Source organism: Phasianus colchicus, chromosome 17 (genome assembly GCF_987193195.1).
Source record: "Phasianus colchicus chromosome 17, bPhaCol1.hap1.1, whole genome shotgun sequence".
In the NCBI taxonomy this organism is placed as follows: domain Eukaryota; kingdom Metazoa; phylum Chordata; class Aves; order Galliformes; family Phasianidae; genus Phasianus; species Phasianus colchicus.
In genome coordinates, this window is record NC_143452.1 from 6,317,319 (window position 1) to 6,339,448 (window position 22,130).

The window sequence follows — 22,130 nt, forward strand, 5'->3', positions numbered from 1 at the left end:
AGAAGCTAATTTTATTCCATACAGATCCCAGGCTAATATTTTTGTGACGATGTGTCAAGAAAATAATGCAAATTCTTTTCAACTTTCACCAACTTAAAGCTAATAAAACAGTCTTTAGACGCCTGCTGTGGGATGAAAAAATATGTAATGCATGTGTTAAATCAAGTTATAAATGAAATTTAGTCTTGGTTTTGGGTTGTTTTTTTTTTTTTTTTTTGAAACTGTCACATTGCTGTTTCTCACTAGAGCAGTTTCTGAGCAGAGTTAGGAGTTTGAAACCAGAGTATGGATGAAATGTGTTCTGTAGCTCTGTATATTCTTGTGTTACTTTCTTGCATTTTCTTTGTTATCTTGAGATATTATTATGCAAATCTCAAGGTAATCAATTCTCATTAACCTGTATGTTATCCAGATCTGGATAGTCTTGCAGCTGAATTAATCGTAAATCCTTTTATTATAAAAGATACATGATTTCTTATTCTACTCCATGCTGTTATAAAATGGCTCACAGTAAATGGCACATTATTCCAAATAGACAGTTTTCAAAAATGGGATTTTTCTTACCCACACAGGCGGCTTTATTTTTGCATTAGATCATCTCAATACAGTTGAGATTTGTTATGACAAAAAAAAAAAAAAAAAAAAGTCTCAAAAATGTCAGAAATTACTTGGAATTCTGAAAATTACTTTAAATGTTTTGGATTTTTCTCATGAACCTCCAGACGGATGAAATTTTACCCTCATGTATGCATGTGGAATGCCTGCAAGTCTGAAGGGAGAATTTGTCATTACAAGATATTTTTAAAGAACAGTTTATATATAGTTAGAATTATCAGGGTGATGAATTAGCTAGTGAATCTTCCATTAATCTTATAAGACTATTCTCAATGCTAAGTTATCCCCATATGTATTATAGCTAAGCCTCATCATCATTAAGATACTGTTTTTTAGCATTACTATGAGATTTTGTCCTACTATTCTAAGAATTTTTCTGTTATTTAATTACTACATAACAATTTAACATCTTAAACCAATTGTTCTAGGTACCAAAGACACATGTGAAGAGATGCTCTTCACACAAGTACTTTGCATGCTGTCATACATAGACATCAGAGAAAGAATGGCTAGGGCTGGAACAATCCGGAGACAAACAACAGCCCCCTGAAACAGTGAAAACACAAATCATTTCTTCAGTTGCACAAGAAGTCTTGACAGAACTCAAAAGCATATAGAGGTAAGTGCAGTCCACTGATACAATAAACAAAAATTATGCCTTATGTCTCCAAGTAATGCTTCTTTTATCTTACAGGAAAAATACCGTGTTAGTGGCCAGTTGCAAAGGCAGTTGCTCAGTTTTCTTTTATTTTTTAAGCAAACAAAAACTGTTATTTCCCCTGGCTCATCAAAATTTTTATTACATATTTTGATCAATTAAAAATAAGAAAAATTCCTGTGTGCATACAGTATCATGTATATCATGGATGTGATTAAAACAAGACTCAAATAGACCAGCAACATGCCATCAACTCAGGCATTTTCTTCTGATCTTCCCTTGCTGCTATGTTGGTATATAACCTTGAGCAATTTGTTGAATTTGCCTGTGCATCATTCACTCATTTGCAAAATCTAGGATACTTGAAGAACTACACTTTATTAGTAGTAAGAATTCGTGAATGCATTTGTTAGCTAATTTGTTGTAAGTAAATAAGATATTTAAATATAGGAATCCAAACCACTCATCATAATAATATTTTTTCCTGCTTCATTCTAAGCAGTATAAATGTAGCAGTCTATATTGCTTAAAAGCTTGGCAGTATATTTGTCAAATATCATAACATACATCTTAGAATCACGAAAGATCCTTGTGAAAGTTTTTAAAGGGAAACAACACACCAATTTTGCTAATTGGTCAGTGTTATACTAACAATATGTGGAGAGGTAAGGCTGGAAGTACAGTTCAGGAGATCAAGGACCATGCAAAAAGAATGGACAGTTTTCACAGAACAGCTTGGGAGGGACCTCAAAGATTGTCTGCTTCCACACTCCCTGCCATAGGCAGGGTTGGCAATCATTAAATCAGGTACAAGATCAGGTTGCCAAGACCCCCATCCAATCAGGCCTTGAACACCTCCAGGGATGGGGAATATACAATTTCTCTGGGCATCCCATTCCAGCACCTCACCATCCTCTCAGTAAAAAATGTCTTCCGACATCCAACCTACATCTCCTCTCTTTCAACAAACAATTCCCTTCTCGTCCTATCACCATCTACTGTTTATAAGCTCCCTTTAGGTATTGGAAGGCCACTATCAGGTTTCCCCTGGGCCTTCTATACACTGAAGGGATTTCATGGTAAGGAACAGAGTATCTTCCAAAAAGTTCTGTGTATTCTTCATGAAAAAAAGATCTCAGTATCCAGTTATGGGAGTTCAAAGAAACTAAGGTCTGATACCCACAAGAAAACGTTTCAGAAAACTATTGGGTGTGATTTCCATATTCATCAGTACATTTAGCTCAGAAAACAACTTACCATCCACACACTACATGGTTTTACTAAGAGTTCTGGCTTTAGAGAGTGCCTTCAGGTCCTTCCAACAAGAGGCTCTGTGCTCATTACATATAATTACTCTTCAGCTTTCTCCCCACATTGTTTATGCAGAGGGGAGAGAAATGTGACCTATTAGGATGATGCTTCTGTAGAGTTAAAAATATTGATATCCATTAGGTACAATAATCACATTTTTAAAATCCCTAATGTCTTAGAAGATCCATTAGCCTTAATCATTCCAACACTTTTGAATGGTCTTGCCATCTGCCTTTTTCCAAATAAAGATATATCAAGTTACATTAATAGTGTCAGTAATTAAATACTTGCGGGAACTTGAAAACAAATCCTAAGACCCAAATAATGTAAACTTGGGCCACTGATTGAGTTCAGGATCTTGCAGCAGGCTATTCTCTGAAGTGACACAATCAAAAATACAAGAGCAATACTCAGCATGTGACTGCAAAGCCTCAGTTTTAATTTTTTCCACATGATGTATGTTACCAGTTGAAAAAAACCCTCAAGACTGTGTAAACTAACTAGAAATATACCATGCAGCCATAGTCAGGAAAAAGCTGCTTTGATATAAAGACTAAACAGATTTGTGACAATGTTGCTACTTTTTGTAAACTGTTGAAAGCTAGGTTTTATTTATTATTTTTGTTATATCTTAGTAATGACTCAGGAACTGGTAGGAGAAGGAATGTGCTGTTGGAAATGTTGCAAGACCTAGCCTAGATTTAGATACTATTGCAAATTTACCTAAACAAACAAATTCATCTCATAAACTGAAACCAGTCAGTGTCATTTAGGCACTGACCCTACTGAAAAAAAAACAAAAACAATGGTGGACGTGGTTAACCACTACAAATGCCAGTGAATGGTAAGTGAAATGTTACATTCTTACCCTACAGGACCACATCTTCTGCTAGCAATCAACAACACTGTCTGTTATAAGAAAGGAAAAAAAGAAAACAGTAGCAAGAAAAGATACTCAAAACACATAGCTGTCTAAATTTCAAAACATAGGACAGTTGTCTATTTAACTTCAAGATGAGTCTTTCTTTGTAAATACAACTATCAAAATTTTGATTTTTCACGTATCCTTTGTCAATTGCAGCAACCGGTATCTACAATCTCATGTTTTCTATTCTCTTACTCATAAGACATTAAGGGAAATGGATTATAACTCCAGTATTAATAGGAAAATGCTCAGTAATAACGATCTGTAGCTTCTAGAGTGCTTTTCCATTTCTAAAGGCTCTGTAAACATTAATTAGTCTGCTCAGTGTTCAGTTCTGGGAAAACATGCAATCCTACTAAACAGTTGAGCTTTATTGCAACTTTTAAAGCCTGAACTGTGCTTTGGGGTTGGATGAGCAAGTATGTGCAGGGGAAAGTAGTGATATCTTTTTAAGGCACACAGTTCGGGTAGTTACAAGGAACATGTTTAACATCAGCTGTAAATCTTTTCCTTTCTCAATGTGTGAAATAATACACAGGTGTTTGGTGTATGTTTTTTTATGTTTAAAACTTCATTACCTCTTTCCATAAGTTAGGCTTTTTCATTGGACATCAGGGGGAAATTCTTTACAGAGAGAGTGGTGAGGTACAGGAACAGGCTGCCCAGAGAGGCAGTGGATGACCCATCCCTGGAAGTGTTCAAGGCCAGATTGGATGGGGCCCTGGGCAGCCTGGTCTAGCATTAAATGGGGAGGTTGGTGGCCCTGCATGTGGCAGGGGGGTTGGAGATTCATGATCCTTGAGATCCCTTCCAACCCTGGCCATTCTGTGATTTGGTGTATTACATACAAAGGCAGGTTACTAAGCTGACACCAGGATCACATCCTCAAATTGCTTCTGCTACCCATACATGCTCAGACAGTGGGCAAAACTGATACTTACGTTATTTGTTTCTATATTTCATAATACGAATTGAATTTTATTCACACTCCCTTTATAAAGTGGATTGATTTTCTCTTTTCAGTCCATCGTGTCAAAATACACCTGTCTGGATTCATTCTTCATCTCAGTTAAAAATGACCACCCTTACTCTTTGGCTTTGTTACTTCCTACAGCTTCTGCCTAAAGACACTAATCCTTCCTTTTTTAGCAAATAGCTTGAATGATCTTGATTATATTTATCCAAAAGTTACTCTTTTAAAGAGTAACTACAACATTAGCTACAACTAGCAATAAACCAAATTTCTTAATTTGAAATGCATAGAACAGTCACATTCTACATGTCTACAAGCACGTGTAAGTTACAGTGGAGAACTGCCAGTGATGCTATCTGAGCAATTGCAAATATTGTGTACCTGTTTTGATATAGTAGTACATCTGGCACTGCTAACAGAGCAGAACTTTTCAGGATTTGAGTGAAAGACTGTCTAAGGCTTAGCTAGGCTTCAAAAGTTTTTGGTTTTTTTTCCTATCTCCATTAAGTTGAGGGAAAGCACCTTATGGAGAAGCAGTAAAAGAAGTCATTTCAGTGGGGGAAAAGAGACAGAGGAAGAAAGAACTTCATGTAGCTCAGAAGTTTCTGCCAAGTTGCTTGCTATAGAAGTTTCTGTAGACATACTTTGTAAGTAAAGATTACTTGGACTCTAGCAGGGGACTGAACATTTTGTGAAAAGATGTACAGCTATACACTGCAGGACAGGGCTCACATTATTTACTGAGAGATGACTGGCTGCCTGCCAAGTTGAAAAACATTCCCTTGCTAGCATTTCAGCTAAAGAAAAAATAAATACCTCAATATTGCTCTATTACAGTGTTTAGACTCTACGCTTCAGATGGAAAAATGAAATTTATTGCAACAATGAATGACCCTTTAAGATCTAAAATCTTCCAGGGCTCTCTCTAGTCCTTTCTAATGAACCTTTGCAATTTCACCAAAGTCAGAATGTAGTGTTTGTATCAATAGATCACGCCTGTGCATACATATGCAATGTGTGTAGAGAAGTGACATGTTTTAATTGTATTTTTAATGGGAAAAATCTAGTAATTCCATGAAATATGCTACTGGTCTTGTGATTGATGATTTCATTTTGAACAAGGCAAATTAAAAATGAGTCTAAGAGTACAGTCTGCTGCATTAACTGTGAAATTACTCAGTGTTACATATGCAGATTTATGCATTGATCTAATATTTTGTTTTTTGGTTTGAATGTGCACATGGTATCTTTTCTGGTTACAAGTGCATAGACCTTTCCCATTACTTTAGAAACATTAAAGTAATACAAATGAACAAAAGTGCTATTTCTGCAGAATTTCGTGGGAGTTCTCTACTTAAAAACTACACTTAAAAAATTGAACAGTTATCACTGGGAATTTTTTCTTACAGTACCTGGGAGTTGTATTTTCTTATGAGCAGTGCTACTCCAGGTCCATATTTTTGTTAATCATTGGATCTGTAGTTTGTAAATGAAGAATAGAACACTCAGCTCTGAGTTTATGTCCCCATCAGAAGCAAGCATTGATTTGCTACTGTCTTCGGTCACACAGGTTAACTCACAGGTTGGATTTAAATATTTTTCTAATGATTCTTATTAGATATCTCACACAAAGAAGTAAACAGCGCAGCTACCTGCCAGGCCACACAAGCATAATGCTTATGTCTTAATGTAGACATTAAGAAAAGAAGGAACCATTCTAACAGCTCACCTGTTGTTTTGCAGATTCTCATGTTATGTGGTTTTTATATACTGAGCCTTATAACACTCCCTGACCTTTGGAGCACACTATTTGAACTACTGTCAGATCTGAATTTAGCTACAAGTCTTTTGCCACTTAAACCTCTAACAGAATTGTCATTTTCCTTTCTCAACTTTGTATTTGGACTCAAACTGGACCTGCGAGAGTGAGATACATTTCAATAGTTATGAAGACAAATTTGAATCTTCCAAGTCTCAAGGGTGTTTTCACTTAAAGAGGCTTGTGCTAGAGACCACAGATTATGTGCAAAAGCAGAACTTTTGCATTTTAATATTCTCAGATATATGCACTGATGTGTCTATGTATATATATATAAATTTGTACATATATGTCTGTATAAATTATGCCTTTTTGAAAGGATGGTCAAGCGTTGGGCTAAATTCAAACAGCTTTAGCTGTAAGCTGGATTTCTCAGTGTAAAACATTATGGTAAGTGTAAGACATTGTAACGCATCCTTTTTGCACATACCCTTCCTTTAGGTAGAAAAGAGCACAGTCCAACACCATGTTACTATATAACTGTATTACTGTATAACACCATATTACTATGAAGCACAGAAATAATTTAAAAACTATTAGTTTTCTTATGTAGAGAAATTAAAATGACAGACATTTCTGCTCCCTCTACTGAGCCATCACATGCTACAGCTCTTACTTGTGTGACTCTTAAGGTTTTGCTTTTTAATTTTGTATTGGCCGAGTAGAGAAACCCGAATTAGGATATGGAGGGGGAAGGAACTGAGCTATACAGCTTCTATGAAGCAGGAACAGCAAATGAGAAACCATCCAGAAGCTTCTATTATATGGTTGTTATGAAATAAACTACACTGTGGGTGGGATAAATGCCCAGGCCATTGTTTAGTTTTTAACACATTCCTCACTGAAATGAAATCCTACCAAAGTTGAAGTTTCCCAGAGTGAAAAACATGGTTTGCATTTTCTTTGGCTTTTGCTAAGTATCAAAGTTTCATATGGAAAAGTCACTGGTCCTGGAGGCATTCATGTTAATCAGCTCTTACCAAATAGGATTCTTTTTCAGTATATGACATCATATAATATACCAAATGCTGTTCTTATATCCCCAGAAATTACATTACAAAAGTTGCTTTGATATGCCTAGCACAGCAGCTGCAAGGATCACAGTTTGGCTAAAATTTGTCTTCTTTCATTTTCAGACGAAATGTACACTTAAACAGTTATAATTATTCCTAATATTTATTGATGTTCTATGATAGTACAGCTAAGAATGAACTGAAAGAAGTACAACTGTCACATGGTGTTTGCAGCTGAGTAAAATGTGCATGGGAGCTGAACCCTGGTAAGCTAAATGCATTAATGAGTCCACAGATTCAAGTTCAGCCATAAAATAGATAAATCACAGTATTCTGGCTACCAAAACATAGAAAGCAGTAAGGATATGGTGTGCAAAGGCATAGTAACACTACCTAAAGCAGTAAGGATTTAGAAAAGAAATTCAGACGTATTCTGCCATTGATCAGGTGGATTTATTTCTGGTTTTGAGTTTTCTGAGTTGTGATGTAGTTGTGATGCAGTTGTGATGCTTTCTTGAATTTTTTTTTTTTTGCGTAAAAAAATAAATACTCCCTAAATGAAACATTTTCATTTGTGACAGGTAATTTTGTAGGAAAATTGCACATAGGGAAACATTATTAAGATGAAATTTCTTACCCATTTTGTATTTTGTTCCTGCTGAGAAGTAGTTATCATTTGAACTTTCATCCCCACTGCCTGAGCAAAGTGGTTGTATGTTTACTTAACCTACATCTTAGCACAAGGCATCAGAGAGCTGAATGAAGGAGAATTGCTTATAAAGTGTATTACATCCTTTGTTGTGTTTCTCACTTTGCTTTTGCAACCTACAAAAATTACTGTGGACAACAAAGAATAGTTACATATAAATAAATCATCTGTGTTTCCTTTTGATCATAAAACTCAGAAATCAACTCGCAGTTTTTAACAACTACTCACTTTATTAAGCGAGGTTGCTGTAGGCAGTCCCTAAGAGCTACAAGTCTGAAAATGTAGATTATATCTGGTTGTGTTTGATACAATGCAAAAGTCAGTCCTTCTGTTTTCTGTGCAACACATGATATGCCCTTTTAATATTGGTTTATATAGAGTAATACATTTGAAGTATCACCTTAAAGTTTTGATCGATGACATTTCAGATTTTCTGGAAAAGAGCAGCAGAGATAGATATACTGACTGGCTTTAAGTTTGCTACATTCTAAAGTTCATGTCTTATCTCCCATTTACTGTTATATGCTACTTTACATATTTTCCTGAATATAGTCTTCAGACAGTAGTAGAAGTCTCAGTATAAGGAACTGCTGTATAAACAAACACATAGGCTAAGATTATAATCAGAGACATTAATATACATTAATTTTCTCTTTTTTATCTCTAAAGGTCACTGTCAGTCTGCTTTAGGACTTCCCTGAACATACTGATTTCTGATGTCTTTAAAAGAGCTTAGGCACTTTTTACCTGGAGTAGGTATAATCTGTTTTGCAGAGGCTTTATCTGGATGCTGTATAATCTATTTCATTCATTCATCCATTCTAATCTTCACAGGTAGCTGTTGATTGCTCAGACAGGGAGAAAGAAACATACAATAGAAAACCTGCTAGGAAAAAACACAGAAGGAAAAAAATAGCTAAACTAAAAAAAGCCAACAAATCCAAACCTAAAAAAAAAAAGTTAACAAAAAGAAATAAAGCCTTTAAACCAAATCCTTATTCTTTACCCACTAACACCATAATGCGATAAAAAGCACAGCAATAATAACAAGGCAGCAAAGTCCTAGGCTACACACAAATGAGGATAAACCCAAATGCAGCCATAGACAAAGAAACAAAAGAGAGGGAAAAAAAAAATAAAAACCTGCTTACCACTAGAAGGCCACAGGTACACACAAATCTCAAACAAACCAACCTGACCTCCCCTGCTAATGCTTAAATGAGCTCTGGGAAGGAGTGGATCCTGGCTCCACCCCTTCTGGTCACTCAGGTGCATTATGTCATCCACCAGGTGCTCAATCACTGTTTCAAGCTGACTTAGCATTTCTTCTATACCCACTGTGTAACATCTTTCTCTTCATTTATGCAAAATAACTGCAAACTGAGAGCAAAGAGCTAATTAAAATGATAGCATTTTTACTTACTTTGACTGGGTGGTGGAATGTTTAACTCCAGATATATTGTTGAATATGGCCATCCATCTTTTACTAGCCAATTTTTTTTTAATAGAGAGAGTCTTTGCCAGCATGAACTGATGATTCAGCAGATTGTGAAGGATGTGGCTGGCCCAGGAAGCACAGGTGTGAGCAATTCACCTATGCTTCCCATGAGTCTGGACTTCTCTGGGATCATTTAAGGGCTCACTTCTCCTGGGGGAGTCTTTCCTTGTTGAAGACCCTTGTGAATGTTCTATAGTTAGAGACTCTGTTACCATTGAGGTAAGATAACCTTTTCCTATATGTCTTTACTGCTATTGATTTTTTGCTATTCCTAATGAAATTTGCCCATTATTAGAAAGAACTTATCAGTAACAATTTCACTGCTACAAAGGATCAGCAATCTTCTGGATGCATAGCTACCATAAAATTCCTTTTATTATGGAAAGAAATATTAAGCTGTATCCTGGACTGTGTGTGCCGCCTTTGTGCTAGAAAGATCTGTAAAGCTTTCCTGAGTTGGTAGCTGAGGTTCTCCCTATAAGAGGCAGAGGTAGAGCTGGCTTATGGCTACCTTGGTTTCTATTTGTGCTTGGTATAAAGGAATAGAAGGTCTAACATGCTGGCTTTTAAAGTTGAGTGTGAAGATTTTGACTGCTTTCTTTTTAAAAACTAGATCTGAATTTATATGGCTCATCTTCTTCCCGTGTGTGTTGCAAGCATGATTTATGTGCTGTGTGTATGATAGGACTCTTCTAGCTGAGTTCTGGATTTATGATATTTAAGAGGCTAAATTTCTTTAGTTACCTATCTTTTTTTTGTAAGAGTTATTTCTACCCCAACATGAGGAAACTCGTCCTAATTGTGTGTAGAACTTTATTTACAGTTTCTTTTCTATCTGTCTTAATGCTTTGTTATGATAACAGTAGATAGAAACTGTTAATTCAGACACACCTAAGGGTAAGTAAATTATTTTGTTTTTCAAGTTGAGATTTAATAATAAACTTCAGTTTATTTGCTTTCAACATATTACTTTGTATTTAATGCTGACAGATGCAAAATACAAATCTTAATATTTTTAAGTGAGATACGTGATCCAGAAAGATTTTAAAAATATCCAAAAATGCAACAAAGGGCTTTAAGAAATATGAATACTGAAGCTTCACCTGTATTATTAACATATGAAGTTAAACTCATATTAAGGCTTTGAGTTTATTCTGTGTGTAAAGAAACTCATGCCTGCAATAGATGTGTTAAGCATGGTAAAAACCAGCTCCATAACACTGTCTTTTCTCTTTTAAAGTTGTTTCCTGTTATAACATAAGTCTTAATCGCTTGCTCTTGTGCAACACATATGATTTTGTTTAAAAATGTAGATATTTTGAACTTGACAAACAAGGAGCACTTTCCTGAAGACCTCATACTCAGTGGACCTGAGGATGTGCAGGCAAACTGTTCTGAGAGTGCTAGTAACAAGTGAGAGAAATTCAAATGTTTGTGTGTATTTGTTCTTGTGATTCAGAGGACATCTAGAAAGTGACACTTTCAAACAGTAGATCTTGGGGAAGATGTCACCTTCATCAATGTTATCCTGTCCCTACAGTGCAGGCATAAGAGATAATTCAACAGTTTTAAATGGTGACTAAATGAAGCTCGTTAAGAGAGTTTTCTAAACCCCAGTGAATTACTAGACTAATACATTCCTCAAAACAGATGAACATTTTTTATTACCTCCAGTTTCACTCACCATCAGTAGTTACTTTCCCCCTTGGGCCTGTTCAGCAGTGACTGTATCAGTGTGTGAGTACCATTCTGAGACTTTTCCTAATGGTGCGCTGTTGGTAGTGGCACTAGAACTAAATTTGATTACTGTAGAAATGTTAGAATTAAAAATCAGTTCAAATAATTTAACTGGAGATAATCAGCTTTTTCCTTTGGAGTTGAGCCTATGGCATTGCTATACTCCATCCTAGTTTGTAGGTTAGAGGTTTACCACTAATCTTTCAGTATCCCCAGCTGAGCTGTTTAATTACACTTCTTCATGCTCCCTGAAGGCCAGTCTGGCCAGACTGCTGAGAATGGACTCACATATTAGTGTGTTATGTTCTATAAATATCTTATGATGTTGCTGCATTATAACATGGATAAGCTTGCTGTTTTGTGTTTGCTGTGAAGGGGGAAAAAGGTTGTTGCATATTACATCGTGAGAAGTTTGAGACTTATCCTTGGCTCCTGAATGATGATGTAATTTCACTTACGCAACATAACTTCCTGATCCATTTTTTTTTTTCTATTTCATCTTAACCTTTGAGGGATTAATAATTTTCTCAGGAGTCCTGTTGCACAAATGCTTTGACAGGTGGTTCTGCTACAAAACTTTTAAAATTCTTTTTGAAAAAAGCAGTCTCAACAAGGTTGTTGATTAAGCAGAGTAAGCATAGATCACTGAATAAAGGTTCGTTGTTGTCAACAAATACCTTGGATTTTTTTTTCAAGTTTAAAAATCTGTAAGCATTTTTGTGTAAAAGGTTTTGGCTCAACTTTTTTTTAATTTGAGTTTTCCAGCGAAAGTTTAAAAGTTAAATAATCACAATTTGCCCTCACCATCAGTTTGTGGGAGTTTTCGATATTGTTAAAATTCTGATTTACTGCAGTGTAGCAGTTTGAGATGTAGAAGTTTCTTGTCCAGGCATGTGATGTATGAAATGGTTACAGTGTAATGCATAAAGATATGTGCTCCTGAACTTCAGTCTTGCAGTCTTCTGAATCCTCATCTTTGAGCAATCCTGTGAGAATTTTTGATTGCCTCCATCTGGCTATTTTTGTTGATGTTGCTCCATCTCTTCAGTCTTCAGGTGCTGGTAATGTTATTCGTTATGTTTTGGGCTTTGATATATTCTGGTAACAGAGGTGGAGAATTGCCTTACCTCTTACTAATACCTGAGGCATCTTACACTAAATTACATGTTAAGGGAAACTCAAACAGCCAAGGAAAAAATTGTGAAGCTCAGTAGATAAAAATCATTTAGAGATATCAGTCTAGAATAATTTTGAATAGTTTTGTAGCAGAACCATAAAGCAGGGGAAAGGAATGCTCCTGTACATAAATACTTATTTTTAAAATCCACAATTAAACTACATTTGGTTTGATTGGTAAGGAAGGCTAGAGGAATATTTATTTCCAGATCAAATGTCAATTTTGATTGAGAAAATCTGTACACATTTGTAATACCTTTGATATAAGTGTTTATCTGACAGGTCCAAGGTAGACACACAGTTTCTCCATCTGATGTAAATTATCCACCAACTTCATAATAATGATAAAAAAACATTGGATCTTACGTCTTGTATGTGTATATTCTCTCACAAACTTTGCATAATACTAGTAATAGATTGCAGAGCTAATAAAGTGAAAGTAGGAGCTACAAGAGGAATAGGCAACAATATTGTGCTAGGAAAGATCAGAAATGAGTCTTCCATACCTTTATTTGAAACATCAAAGGATAGAAAAGATGATAAAGGCTGAACAGATTTCAGGTTTATTTAATTATATTTGTGATTTTTCATGTTCCTTTAAAAATATGCTGAGTTTTGCTAGCAGTTCCAGAACGAAGAACTGGTTTAATTGTAGGCTTTGTTGTTGCTGTTCTACTGAGTTAGTGCAAAAGCATTTATTAAGCTATAATTTGAAATTAACTTCAAAATTCAAAAAAGACAGTTTAACTGAGGGAAAATGAGCCTGTAAGCATGTTTCTGAACATAAAAGGAGTGTTAGTATCTGAATCATATTGGCTAGATTGTTAAATGTCCAGAAAGAAATTGCCAGATAGGATGTCATGCTGCTTGAAAACCTTCTGGAATTTATTTCAAAGGATCAATTTTCTGTAAGAATACTTTAGGAGGGTTTTTGGTGCTGGCTGATCTAATTTAGTTTATATCATTAAATTAAAATTTAACACTTTACTAGCATGAACAGATTACTATGTCTACAGTAATAGTTCATAAAATAGAAAGTTTTAGAAATGTTGCTGAGAAATGTTACTATTCTGAGCTCATTTTTTAAGAAAAAAAACTTCTGCTGTTTACTCCTTATTCCTTTCAGTAAGCTTAAAACCAAATTCTTCTGAACTAACATCTTTATTTTCTATTCACCCTAGAATTATGACAATATGTTCCAGCAGTTATCCCAAATGTATGCATTATTCAGAATCTAAGTTGTAACATAAACCGCCAGACCTCAGGAAGGTGAATCTTTGTATTTTTGAAAACAAAACAAACATGCAGAAATGTATGATTGGATCTTCCACTTTGGCCCCAGTGACTTAGTATGTTACTGCATATTCAAACCATCCTGTTAATTTTTTTACTTAATTATCTTCTTGGGTGAATAATTGTCTTGCTATATGCTGTATATAATAACCACCATAATATCAACTACATAGCATTCTGCTTAGATAATGTTTTAATAATATAATGAATTTTATTTGTTTTATCTGTACATCTTTCTCTGTGAGAAGAGAAAACATGGATTGTAACCTTCCAGCAACAAAATCCAAAACCCTCAACAGAGGTATATTGTTTAAAATAGTAACTGGCCCAAAGCATAGAAGTCAAGATTGCAGTAGTCTAGTTTAAGGCAAGAAGATTACAGGATCTTGGCTGAAGACTGTAAAACAAAAGACCTGACGTGGCGAGATATAGCTTTGCTAAAAATGGAAGCAATACTATTTTCTGAACTTGAATCAATGGGCAACCTCTCTCTACCACATCCTCCCACCAACAATATCACTTTAATGCTTCTGCATTCTGTTTGTAGGATACTTTGCCAGTAGGATCCAAGGGCTCTTCCAGTTCAGCTCCTCACTTAGTACTTCAGTTTTTTATTTCAGAGTGTATGGGAACTGCTGAATCATGGTCTGAACCACTGATTGAGCACCTGAGAAAAGGACTGGGTCAGCTCTGGGAGCACAGGTGAAGGCAATTAGCTGTGTGCCCAGAAGAGGTGGAGCCTGGCTGCACATCTCTTAGACCCATTTAAGGGCTGACTGCTGCTGGGGAAGGTTCTCTGGTTGGAGATCCCTCCCTTCTGGAGTTTTCCTTATGAGCCTAGATCTTTGGAGATGGGTGAGCACCTTTCCTTTTCCTTCGTAACACCATCCGGTTTGTGATAGTTCCTTTGCTACTACACTCTTGTATTTTCCTTCTGCTGTGTTGACCTTTCTGATTGTTATGCAAAAGAAGTGAAACTTTTGCCTGGCTGCTTATTTCAGAGATTCCCTGTTGGCTGTGGCGAAACAAAGTGCCATACATGACAATTTTTGCTGATTGATAGAAAGATTCTCATGAGTGCTGGAAATTTGTCTTAGTGTGTTGCATAGTGTTGAATAACATTGCAACTTGTACCAAAAAAAAGTTGTGAAAATGTATGTACATCTATTCCATCTGCAGCTGAGTTTAATGTCTTTAACACTTGCATTTATTGTAAAGCTTATAGACAGTTCTTTATATAGAATGTTGGGCAAGATCAATCTCTAAATCAGTTGGTAAATTGAAAGACTCGGGGTAATACTAGAAAGCTATACTTTATACTGCAGCTTTATTCTGTTGTATCAAAGGGACTGAATGTTATTGTAGTAGAGATACTGGTGAATACCAGCAACTGTTTCTTACTGGAAGTTGATGTGAAGTTACTTTGAAGGGCATACAGGCCCTAGGTGAAACAAAAGTGTCCCAAAGATAGAGTGTGCAAGGTGACAGACTCACGTGATAATTTGAAATAAGATTTTGTGTTGTCTGTCATTATCAATAAGAAGAGCAGGATGTTCAGCTGACTCAGGAAAACTTTCTTGTGCAGACTTCAAGATTTTGATTTATTTCTCCTTTTCTTTCTTTTTTGGCTTATGCACTTTCATTTGTTCTTTTCCTTCAGGCAGTCACACTATTCTCTCTGCTGCCCGTGTAGAGATCACTGTCGCAAGGAACACTGTCAAAATCAGGTTGGGGGATAAAGCCACAGGAAGCAAAATACATACATGCTCATGTTGAAGGGTCTGGATGCTTCCTTTATGTTTCCTAAAGAATGCTTTGCTTTATTTCCTCTTTGCTTCTGGTCTGCTGAATGTTTTGAGCACTCACAGTGAGTTCTATCCTTCTGCATCTGAAGTGATTATTAGGTCTTCCACCCACACTTGTTGCTGTCTCCTGATATTTTTTTTAGATTATTTTTTTCTATTGAGGTACCAAGTGGGGCCTTCAGATGCCAGGTGTGCTGCTTAGAAGAAGTTTACAGAGGAGAGCTGTGAAATTTACTGCATTTGGTGCCAACAACTTTACTTAATTACTTATGAGTTTTCACTTGTCACTGTTTGTGCGAGCAGTGTAATTCCTTTCTTGTTCTTCATCTATGAATAGTGCTTTTCATGTATCATGTTCAGATCTCCTGTAATTAGTTTTCATTGATATGTAAAGTGTCAATGTTCTTACTGCTTCCTGAGCTGCAGTACTCCTGATAAACGTCTTAGGCTGGTGCTCTACAGGGGATACCTTAAGGGCATTTTACACAGGTAAAATTGCATTGCTTTGAAAAGTTCTCACTGACAGATTTTGCTTGAATGAAACCTGTTAGAATGATCCTGTTTAGATCTCAAATATCCTCTGGTGATGTCTCCAGACTTACATTTCATCACTGAGCACACACTACTAAGTAGGAGCCTTGCCTTTCACATCCTGAGGTTAAACACTTAATTGTGCTTTTGCTAGTTTGAGAATGGAGTTTTGAACTTCTCTCCATTTAATTGGCTTTCAGACAGGAACTGTGCAGAGATCACAGTGAAGTCAAAATGACATTGCCTGAAGGTTTATAGAAATGAAATCTACTCAGAATTGACCCAGCACTGACTTGTAAAGACATAGCATAAAACCCACAACACAAAACCATGATTCATATCTACAAAAACAAGAGGGAAAATGCAAAATTTCCACTATATTTCTATTTGAGATATTACTGCTAAAGCTGCTGTGTGATCTGTTCCTGGGTTTTTGAGTGAAACAATCCTTTTAGTGTACAAAGCTTCGGTTTTTCGTTGACATTTTTATTAAAATTATAGACAGCCTTGAAGGTAAACCTTCTCATAAGCAGAAGCTGTGAGAGGCACATAAGTATGGAAACATTTTTAGGAAAGTCTTATGTGGGGAATTGATCTTACTAGTGGAACTGATTTCATTCTTGTATTTGTAAATTCTCTTTCTGTAGGAAAAATAACTGACTTATTTAAAAACTGAGGGCAATGTTTTTATTTGCTTCTTTACTACTTTAGCCCTATGGAGAAGGACTTGGGGGTCCTGGTGGATGAGAAACTGGATGTTAGCCAGCAGTGTGAGCTTGCAGCCCAGAAGGCCAACTGTGTTCTGGGCTGCATTAAAAAAAAAAAAAAAGGGTGGCCAGCAGGGAGATGGAGGTGACTGTCCCCATCTGCACAGCTCTTGTAAGGCCCCATCTGCAGCACTGCATCCAGGCCTGGGGCCCCCAGCACAGGAAGGACATGGAGCTCTTGGAGCGGGTCCAGAGGAGGGCACTAAGATGATCAGAAGGCTGGAGCACCTCTCCTATGAGGAAGGGTTGAGGTAACTGGGCTTGTTTAGCTTGGAGAAGAGAAGGCTCTGGGGAGACCTCAGTGTGGCCTTCTGGTACTTGAAGGGGAATAAACAGGAGAGGGAATGGCTGTTTACAAGGGTGGATTGTGATAGGACAAGGGGGAATGGTTTTAAACTGAGATGGGAAGGTTTAGGTTAGATATTAGGAGGAAGTTTTTCACTCAGAGGACGGTGATGCACTGGAACAGGATGCCCAAGGAGGTTGTGGATGCCCCATCCCTGGAGGCATTCAAGGCCAGGCTGGATGTGGGTCTGGGCAGCCTGGTCTGGTGGTTGGTGACCCTGCACACAGCAGGGGGTTGGAACTGGATGATCATTGTGGTCCTTTTCAACCCAGGTCATTCTGTGATTCTATGGTTCTTTGTCTGGTTAGTGTCCATGCTAAATTGTTAACTCCTGTAGATGCTATCAATCACTTCTGTACTGTAGCATTATTACCCCATGGGCCTTATTTTTGTTGTTGAGGTTCAACATATTAAACATATTTTAATAAAATGTGCCTGTTGGCAATACAGACATACACTGTATCATTTTTTTTGGCATATTTCTTTCAGATTGCTGAAAATGTGAGTTGTACACAGTTACCAATGGTTGTGGTCTGGGCTACCACCTGGAATTTGTCTTGTTGACATTGATAGTGTTTTGAAATTGAATTTCAATAGTTACTTTCAGAATGGCTGTTCTTGATTTTTTCACTATTTCTTTGTGAACTGAAACATTTATTTCTGTCTTCTGGACAGATAAAATGAGCATGGCTATCCTATGGAAGCTGGAAGAATTTCTTTTTTCTATGATTCTTCATGTTAGTTACCCAAACACTCCTTCACATGCATAAATTTTGAGATGAAATGTCCTATAGCCTTTGCAATTCATAATTTATGGAGTAAGTTAGAAATGCTTTTGAAAATGTGAGCATAACAAGAACTGACCAGACTACCTTGGTTGCAGGTAGAAATGCAGAGATTTAGTAAAAAGTACAAGAAGTTACAAAATATATTTTGTCTCTTTGAGTGAACTGATTGATTGTAGTGGCAAAGTTGAGATGATAAAGAAGTTTGATTATAGTGTAACGTACACTTACGTGTATGAAGATAGTGCCTGAGTTTGTATGGATTATTTTAATGGATACTTTGGGTTTACCTAATGTTTCACCAACTTGCCAACTTGAATTAATCACATATGCTGCCCTTTATCAACTTCTTGTACTGTGGTGCATTTAGGTGAGATTCTGTTTTTTCAATAGTACTGTTAATAACCTGTTTTATTTTGGCAAGTGTTTTTATTTATAAAATCTGAAACTAGCATTTGAGAAAGCATTGTAGAGAATCATAAATATTTCACAAAAAAAGTGAAACCACCACCAACAAACAACAGCAGCAGAACAACTGAAGGAACCCACTACCACCATCACCAACAAAACAAATCCTTGTAGCTTGTGCAAATGTTGAAGATGTATGGGTCTTTTTAGAAAGTAGACTTAACATGTACCTCCTACTTCTTTTATTACTAGGATTAAAAGAATACTATACAAGAGGAAAGTCAATGGAAGGAATAAATGTAGAAGGAATAGTTGCATATGCTAGGGCTAAAGCAGAGTAATCTAGGACCATCATTAATGTCTAGTAATTCCACTGTACCAGTAGAGGGAGCTTATAGTTTTGTATAAATGAAGAAATAAGCCTAGCTAGACTTTATGGGGTAAGTTTTCTTCTGTAATGTTGCTTACATCTCCTCTCTGCTGAAGCAAGTTAGGTGAATAAAACAAAGGCAGAACTGATGTTTTCAGTTTCGTTCAAATCTCAGTTTGTCTCTATTGTAAGCAATGCACTCTGAGAAGTTAAGAAGTGGTCAGTTACATTAATTTCATCTGAACTGATAATTTTAAAAATCAGGGATAGGCCAGTGCTGAACAACTTTGTAAGTCTTGCTGTCAAAGTATAGCTTTTCAAAAGAATTGCTCTTGCAATATTCCACTCATTAATAATTCTTTCTTTGAAATTATTTGGAGGAACTCAATTTCTCATTCCATGTGTTGTGTACCATTTCCATGATAGATCAGTATTACAGTATGTCACTATTTCTTATTTATGCAAAATTCACAGGAAAATGCATTCTAAAAGAAATCCTTTCTGCTGTTGAAACCTGTGTGCTGAAGCAAGCCACCATTTGCAGTTGTCTTTATTTTCTTCTCCATTGCTTTCCAGTTTGACACAGTGTTTCCCCCCATTTTTCCAAGGAATGATGATATCATTCAACTCTTTATCACACCAGCTGCACGATAACTGTGTAGATGTGTATTCTTGCAGTTCTCCTGTGATCTAATTTGGACTTCGAGTTTTCAGGTAGGACAGCTGTGCTTTATCAAGAAAGTGTGAGTCTAGGATTTGTGGAAAATATGCAGTGCCTTTATGTATGTGTACAAAGACAAATCCTTTGATATTGATTGAATTTATGAAATACTTCTGGAGTCAAGACTTGATGAAGATGTAACTGATTCTTAATGGCTTTGCCTCTAGAAAATTAGTACTGCAGTAATTTTCTTGAGATTTTGTTATATAGATCTCTGGGCCTTCTTGATGGTGATTGAACAGTATTTTACAGCAAAGTCTGAGTTGCTGTAGATGCCTTTGTAGGGAGGATGTTTTAGTATCATTCCTGTGCAGTGTGAACTCAGCTACTATTTATATCCTAAAGTTCCTTTTATTTACATATAAGGATAATGACGAAGTCAAACTCCATAAGTAAGATGCTCTGAGTGGTTCACTACTGTTTTCTGGCACCTTAGTACACAGAGCTAATGTGATTTTTCTGCTTCTGATGGACCATATACAGCCTACAGTTAGTCTCTTCTGGAGTAATTACATTAACTCATGGCATGCTGAGTGTGACTACGTTTGTGAGGGTATCTCTTAAAGAATCTAGTGAACACAGGATTTATCCAACTTATAATGTTAACAAAGTGATGTGAAGAAAATCCTCTGCAGTCAAAATTTTAAATATTCCTTTCATTCCTCTGTGACAGCTGTCAGATGGAAAACAAGACAAAGTAGATATTATCAAAGGGTTTATATTCTAGATAGAAAAGTCTTAATGAGGCTAGATAACCAGATTGGGATGCTCTGAAAGAACCACTTCATAATTCATTAAATGTCAGTGACCCTACTGAAGGTTCCTTTTATTATTTTTTTAATACAAAGCTGGTTATTGAAATGGTTCTAAAATTTTAATGTAAGATTATAAATTCCTACTGCTTTTCTGTTATCAAATACAAGCAAGAAAAGATAAGAGGCAGAATTTCCTACTAAAAGAAGGCACGCTTGGACAGATCTACTTACATCTCAAGTATTTTACTCTTTCAGAAAGGTGTTGAATAATGATGTGAAGTTGAAAAGATCAGTCTCTGTGATAGCCTAGACTTTATCTCAGTTGTTTTTTTTATCAGAGGACAATACAATGAGCAACTACTTCATAATGCCTTAGATGCAACTTGTTTTTACTATATTGAAACACTTCATCTCCCTAAATACAGTGGTTGGTGTCTCAGCCTGTCTCTGATGCCCGCTTTGACTTACTTGTCTATACTTGGAGGCAACATTTGAACAAAAAGGCAGGTCTTTGTCCAGACAAAGAATGGTGTTTTACAAAACCCAGGGTTTTGCAAACTGCCCTGTGGAATCTGTTGCCTCCAACTCAGATACATTCAGCAGAGCTAGCTTATGTTTCTCAATTTAGAGTTCCAGTGACATGATAAATAACAGCATTTATGAGTATTTCCTTTTGAAACTCTGTCCTTCACCTGAAGATTTGTGCTGTTCATATTCTTTGAATCTTACTTTCATTTTCCCTTCATGAAAAGACCAAGTTCTTCCTCTCTCTTTCTTTTAGGAAGATGCCATAAAGGCTACTTCATTTTCCATTTTGTAACTTGCTCACCTCCTGATGAATGCCAGGAGAAATGTCATAATCCTTGGAGGTCACTTACTTCTAAGCTTGTTGGTGGAGTGAATTTTAATGCAGCTTTAGCTTTTTGCCCTAATCTCAAAATTCCCTGTATTAAGTTGAGTCGTCTTTCATTTCATTTTTTATTTGTAGCCAGCTGTGTTTCTCAGCTAAAATCTTTAGGCATTTAATTGCTGTCATTTTCTTAGGCTGCTAACTGGCTAGATTGCAATATCAGATTCCAGTAGCTTACAAAATAATGTTTTTTTTTTAATTTCAGAGTTTGGGTATTTTCTGTGAAAGATAGTTCAAAAGCAAACAAGGATAGAATTTTTAATTTCTTTAGAAATTGTTTGGAATCTCCTTCATCATGCTTTTTGCTTCTATGCTATAATAAGCACAGTAGTGAAAAGCCTATTTGAGACTTGATAATTGCAAGATTCTAAGAACTGAGAATCTCAGGTATGATGTTAACCTGCTGTGGTGTAATGTGCAGGCAACACAGAACACAGAGCAATTGACAGGATTCTAGCTTGTGTTGGTAATGTTTAAAGGCATGAGGACAAGGAAAAGGGAGCTATTCGTACTTCTCCTTTGGGGCTTTCAATGCAATAGCTTTTAGCTAAGCAATATCATTCAGTCTCTGAGTCAGTTGTAGGGTTTGAGGACTTAAAATGAGAACAATAGCTCATATTTAAAATAAGAGTACGGCATTTAAAAATGCTAGTAGAATATTTCAGTCCAGGCTTCAGTGTCAAGAACTACAAGATTATACTGTTCTCCCTTTGAGAACTTTGAAACCTTCTCCCTTTGAGTCGTATGTTAAGATAGACTAAAGAGCTAGTACTTTTCTTTTAAAAAAGGAAATCTGGAATAGGGGTAGTGGTTAATTTTCATTACACAATATATAAAAGCTTCAGGCAATTTGAGACACCTATCCTAGAATTGGTAATGTAAATTTAATGTGCTTTATAGACAGGCATAGACAGTAGAAGTACTTACTAGGAAAATATGATCATTTAAACTTGCGAATTGGCAGAAAAGATGGAATTTGAAAGTTGCATAGTGATAGTTAATCCA

General features: G+C 36.2%; 1 long non-coding RNA gene across 4 annotated transcripts in view; it reads left to right on the plus strand.

Annotated features, from left to right (window-relative positions):
- Positions 1 to 22,130, plus strand: part of LOC149915616 (uncharacterized) — a 131,744-nt gene that overhangs the window by 841 nt on the left and 108,773 nt on the right. For all 4 annotated transcript variants that reach the window (XR_016471956.1, XR_016471957.1, XR_016471959.1 and 1 more), the window contains exon 2: positions 1,044 to 1,234. This is a non-coding gene — a long non-coding RNA (uncharacterized LOC149915616). The remainder of the gene's footprint in view (positions 1 to 1,043; positions 1,235 to 22,130) is intronic.